The following is a 6,540-nucleotide window of genomic DNA, read 5'->3' as shown; positions in this document are numbered from 1 at the left end:
AGGTAAAAACTCAATTAAAATCAATTTATAAAAAATTAAAATTAAATTGAGCTTTACAGATTAAAATATATATAAATATATAGTTTTAGGGAAAAGAACCAAGTTTCGTGAACTCATCGATGAAAATCCACTATCACATATAGAAAAATTAATAATTAAAAGCACAATAAATGAGCATAATATAATACATAGTAAATATCATAAGATAAAGATAATAGTGGATTTTCATCGAGGAGTTCATGAAACTTGGTTCTTTTCCCTAAAACTATATATATATATATATAGTTGTAACTTTTGGATGGAAATTCATAAATCCTTTAATGCATTGTTACGTATGTTTCCACAAACCTCACATTTTAGTTGCTGTATTCCCCATCCATATAACAAATAGGATTTGCAATATCCATAGATTTTCATAGCCATCTCATAAAATTACTCTGGAAGATAGGAATAATAAGCGGTAGCCCGAATAAATAGCATAGGAGCTTTTTATGAGTGCACTCAAAAACGTTTCACATAAACAAACTTAAAGGATATATATGTATATATAAATAAATAAATAGTTGTGTAGTATATTCCTGGTTATGGTGTATAACAGGTCAGAAAGTTACTATTGGTTTAGGGTTTACTCATGTACTTGGCAATATAGATGACTCGCCAGACATACTAGCCAGAAATATATATGCATATTTATATGTCTATATATATGTGTGTGTGTGTGTAGATGACAATGCAAATAAACAAATAAACTGCTTGGGTTATATATATATAAAAATAGAGCGCTGATCTTTACCCTGCAGACTTGATCCTTGGTAAAGATTTCGGAGTGTAAGTTGAAATCATTTGAGCACTACTGGTTTCTATATCGAGCATCTCTCAGCTGTTGCCTCTCTATCATCATCATCATCGTCGTTTAACGTCCGCTTTCCATGCTAGCATGGGTTGGACGATTTGACTGAAGACTGGTGAAACCGGATGGCAACACCAGGCTCCAATCTGATTTGGCAGAGTTTCTACAGCTGGATGCCCTTCCTAACGCCAACCACTCAGAGTGTGTAGTGGGTGCTTTTACGTGTCACCCGCACGAAGGCCAGTCAGGCGGTACTGGCAACAGCCACGCTCAAAATGGTGTATTTTATGTGCCACCCGCACAGGAGCCAGTCCAGGGGCACTGGCAACGATCTCGCTCGAAAATCCTACGAAGGCCAGTCCTCTATATGTATATATATATAACAAGAACTTATCTATAGCAAGGTATGTATTACAAAACTTAAGTCACTTTTAAAATATTGAAATTAATTTTCAGTCTTTCACAGAATCTTCAAACACGTGTATATACTGCATTTCTCTCGGTATGTGTCATGAGGGTGGTGTTGTTACCAGTTCAAATGAGAGAGTTGAACAGTGGAGAGGTAGATAATAAATTCTTTAATGAAATTGAAAATAATGGCCAAGTAGCGAGTGTTTTATTTTAGCGAATAATTCAGTAATTCTTTGATCAGGAATTGCTTATGACATTCTTCCATCCAAGGATCATGGATAAGGGGAAATAGGAATTTGAAGAAACATTATACATGGTATGTATTCCAAGGGAGTTAATCCTTCTTTAATTGTAATTGTTGTTACCTCCCTCACTGAGATAGTGCACTAATTACAGAATAAAAATTATATAAATTATGATAAAATAGGATAAAAGTGATCCAGTTCGAATTAGATACATTTATGTATTTAGTATAGTCTTGCAAGTACATTCCTGCTCATGCCAACAGTTAAGAATTCCCACTCAGATATTTTATATTTTGTTACTCTTGTTTGCGTAGGCTTCTTCACAAGATGAATGTCGTAGAGTATAAAACATGTTCCACACACCGTTTTTCCATACTGAGTCGATCCCAAAGATGTCGTTCGTTCGATAATGTCATTGATTCCAGTGAGGGTATTTCCGCTCGGTTGCTTGGATATCAAAGTTATGTACAAGATTATGCTGTGGCTATTTGCTGGATTAAATTATGTTACTGCCTGTTCTATTATAGTGATATTAATAGCATGTTTCCAACAAATTCCATTTGCTGTAATTTCTTCATATAATGGACATCTACTCGCGCAGGATTCAGGCGTCTTGGTCAGTTTCTGATTTGCTACTAGAACCAGCACATATTTTTTATCCGAATATTGATAAGCAGGTCGTTCTGTGTCCGATAATTGGTAATGGTGAGTTTATGACCAAATAACAAATAAGTGTTACAGTTCTGGATTATTTTTCATACCGAGGAGTAAAAGTGGTGTTGTACTCATTACAGCGTGGATACGTCACTGAGACGTGTGGGAGTCGTACTAGAGCAGTTACTACGGCACCATTGTATACTAGGTGTCGAGGTTTGTTGAGAACTTTTTGTAGTGCAAATTGCGTATAGTGTAAAGAGGAAGGTTATACAACGAAGTTTATATTTAGCTGATATTAATCTTGTACACAAAATTAGTGGTGAAGGCATTAGTGTGGTGGTATATTATATTGGTCTGGCAATATATATATATATATATATATACAATATATATATATATATATACAATATATATATATATATATATACAATATATATATAATCACCATCATCGACCTTATAGAAAATAGTAATAATAATCCTTTCTACTGAAAGCACAAGGCTTGAAGTTTGGTGGGAGGAGTCCAGTTGATTACATCGACCCCAGTGTTTCATAACTACTTATTTTATCGACCCCGAAAGGATGAAAGGCAAAGTCGACGTCGGTGGAACTAGAACTCAGAACGTAACGGCAGATGAATTACCGCTAAGCATTCCGCCCGGTGTGCTAACGAATCTGCCAGCTCACTACCTTAATAATAATAATAACAGCAACGACGACGGTGGTGGTGTTGGTGGTGATGGTGATGGTGATGATGATGATGATGATTACTGTGTACCTCACACTATATTTTGGTAGTGGACTTGAAGTGTTGTGCTACTTGGTGAAAGCTCACATACATTGGGGACTTAGCAATAACAATTTCGCTAAGTGGGATCCGCCACACAAATACTTTGTGATGTCCTTCACTTCCATGTTAGTCATCTTGTGGAAGATCTTCTAATTTCTTTACACTTTTCAAAGATACTTCATTCTAGTATCTCAAAACCTCTTCATTCAACTATTTAATATATAACTATGGGAAGTAACTCGCTGAACCTATTATAAACAGCCTTCATGTCCATTGCCGACAGAAGTCAAGTGACACCATAAAAGGCTTTGGCGAAATCAGGATTGATAACATTTACTCATGAGCAGCCGACTTAAATTTCAGGCAGTGTCTTCAAGAAATTCAATGAATCGGGAATTGCAGCTGGAATTAGGGATAAATTGAGGTTGTGTGGATTGAATAAGGTTATGAGAGTTTTAGAAGTTCCAGAGTGTCTCTCTCTCTGATACAGGACTCCACTAATTTGGCAACACACCTTATGAGACTGACTAAATGGTAATTGACAGAGAATATGCTGTTAATTTTCTTTTTTGAACTATGGAATAACACTGGCAATTTTCCATTGTTTTTGGGTAAAATTGTTACCCAAAGGCAAAATTGAAAAAGTAGTGAAAATGGGGCATAGAAAGAGCTCGCCGCGTTTGAAAAGCAGAAAGGCAACACTATCAAGAACAAAGAAGATATTCCAGATTCAATAAAATAACACCTCCTTGATATATGGAACTACTGAATCCCACTTAGTTATGATTGTAGCCCCTCAAAAAGACATTTCTCCTCAAGGTTAAACATATCCAACAAAACCGGCCAACATCACCAAAATATATAATACTACCCCCACATTCCGAGTATAAATAATTATATATAAACCATAATATAAACCACGACCAATAAAAGAGATGGTCCAGCTTCATGAATATATCGTAATACCCACGCATAATTATATTTCGTACAATATGAAGGTATTTGTGCTTGCTTGAGATGGTATCACAGCATTGCAAGAGTAAATTCAGCAAATGTTATGGAATTTGGTGTCACAGTAGTACTGAAGATGGTACATCTGAGTTTCCTACAGCTGAAGTATCAGCATATCATTTGACAATAAGTTAATAAGTTATGCATGCACTTATGCGGGGATTGTGTATGTGTGTGTGTGTGACTCGTGCAGAAATACGTGTTTATATTGTCCCTCAAACCGCTTGACAAACGGTGTTGGTCTAGCAGATTTTCAACTCCACTTCCAAGAAAAAAACAAAACAAAAAAAACGACCGGGTTTGATAGGAGTAAAGACCACAGTAACTTAATTAGCAACATTTTATTGAATTCAGCAAGAATGGAAAGCAAATGTGAATATATGAAGGACTACTTTGATCTCAACGAAGAATAAGAAAGTCGACTGAAATGTTCATAAAAATGACTAAGATACCTTTATGGAATGAGACCAAATGAGGTTTATTTTTTCAGCATAGTCCTCTTTGTGGTTCACACACTTCTGTCGGTTTTACAGTGCTTAGATTCCATTGGTGACGAGGTTTTCAACCTGTTGGTCAAAAAAGTCATCAGCTGCCGATGTGACGTCATCATCACTACAATACCCATTCCCAGTCAGGTGTGTTGGAAAACAGATGATAATAAGATGGGGCCAAATCAGGAGAATAGGGAGAGTGTTGACCACTCTCCTTATTCTCTTGATTCAGAGCCACAATCACGCACAGCAGTCGTTGAAACCAAGAACTTATGTGCTAGAGCATTGTATTAATGAAACAAGAATCTTTTGTCAGTTTTCCTGGGCGTTTGGTCTTGATAGCCTTTTGTAACTGCCTCAGTATGTTGGCATACTACTCTCTGTTAATGAAGTGACCTTTTGAAGTTAGTCAATATGCACAACGCCTTTTGCATCCTCCAAAACTGAAGCCATCACCTCCCCTGCAAATGAAACAACTATGGCTATCTTTGGAGCAGAAGAGTGGGGAGAGTTTCCACTGCATTGTCTCTTTATCTCGGGCTCAAAGTGATGAACCAAACACTCATCCTAGCTTAGCGTTCAAGGAAACCAACTGGATCTGCTTCAGACAATGTCAGGTTTTCCTGTGATATGATCAGTCTGGTGCACTTTTGATTAGGTGTCAGAAGATGCAGCACCCACCGAACAGAAACCTTTATCATGCCAACTTCATTGTGCAGAACATTCGCAACTCTCTCACAAGATATAGCATTGGCTATTTGGTGTATGGTCTATCGCCCATCATCCGTTAGCAAGTGGTGAACACGATCAATGTTTTCCTCATCTAAACCACGAGTCATCTTCAGTGATTCTCCGTTGCTCTCCTAAATTCAGCTTTCCACTTCTGCACTGTTGATGAAGCTGGAGTGTCATCTCCTAATGTAGCAACCATGTCAACATGAATGTCCTTTTTCTGCTGGTACTTGATAACACCACAATACGAAATTTTGTGCATTTTCAAGAGAAATCTCTGCTATTTACTTTTGAAGTCTTCTTTGAACAGTTAGATGTCCATTTACCTGGAAAGAAACAATTAATTATTAATAAAAAGTGTTGAAATTAATAAATGCAAGATTTCACAGCTACATTGACTATCTCGTAAAATCCATTAATGTTACAAATTGTTAACACTCAATTGTTAACAGCTACACAAGCAATGCTGCTACTAACTTTTTGCTGTCAACATGCGCAGGAACTCTCCAGTGTTTGCAAATTTCTTCTTTTTGCATAGTAAGTGTGCATCGATGCTAACACGTCAATGTTAAAAAAAAAATCCGACTTTTTCTTAAAAAATCGTTTTCTTTAGTAGTTGCAAAACGTGAGAGGGTGCACAAGCACACACTTTGGAGAGTACAATGTACATAAATATTCAAGTAACTCTTTATATGTAAAGATTGGTGAATAACAAAATCATTTAATAATCGTGCAGAACGTTTTACGTGGAACAGAGTTACCTCCCTTCAGTCTCCAAAAGATTTATACATAGTTTGTTGCTATTTAACATTTTTTGTTTTTAGTCATCTAACGACTGATAAAAGAGAATGAGTTATATACGGATTCTTATCTAATTAACACTTGATTACATCAAATATTGCCAACTTATGCTATTGTTGTCAATCAATAAATCTAACCTTTGAATTAATGCTTAACTTTCCCGTCTGTAATGTTGACACTCACAATTTAAGGGACACAACTCAAAACTTAGTAAGACTTACTTCCCCTGCAATACATGGCTGGATATTTGCAAATATTTTGTTGAACCTTTTCTCATGTTTCATCACCCCACCCATCTCAAAATCATATGTGTGTGTGTGTGTGTGTGTGTGTGTGTTTATGTTTGCATTTGTCCCCTTCAAGATGGTACTCCAGCATGACTGCAGTTGTATGACCGAAAGAAGTAAAAGATAAGAGATAAAAGATATATACGTACGTACGTACGTACGTACGTATGTATGTATGTATGTATGTGTGTGTGTGTGTGTGTGTGTGTGTGTGTGTGTATATATATATATATATATATATATATATATATATATATATATATAT

At 36.2% G+C, this 6,540-nt stretch overlaps 1 long non-coding RNA gene across 1 annotated transcript in view; it reads right to left on the bottom strand.

Moving 5' to 3' along the window:
* Nucleotides 1-4,290: 4,290 nt before the first annotated feature.
* The window catches only part of LOC128249318 (uncharacterized), a 3,173-nt gene continuing 923 nt past the window's right edge, over nt 4,291-6,540 (bottom strand). Inside the window, exon 2 of the long non-coding RNA XR_008265419.1 lies at nt 4,291-5,513. This is a non-coding gene — a long non-coding RNA (uncharacterized LOC128249318). The remainder of the gene's footprint in view (nt 5,514-6,540) is intronic.

This window comes from Octopus bimaculoides, chromosome 13 (assembly GCF_001194135.2).
Source record: "Octopus bimaculoides isolate UCB-OBI-ISO-001 chromosome 13, ASM119413v2, whole genome shotgun sequence".
NCBI lineage: Eukaryota > Metazoa > Mollusca > Cephalopoda > Octopoda > Octopodidae > Octopus > Octopus bimaculoides.
The sequence above is the reverse complement of the archived record's forward strand: the minus strand, read 5'-3'. Positions and strand labels throughout refer to the sequence as shown.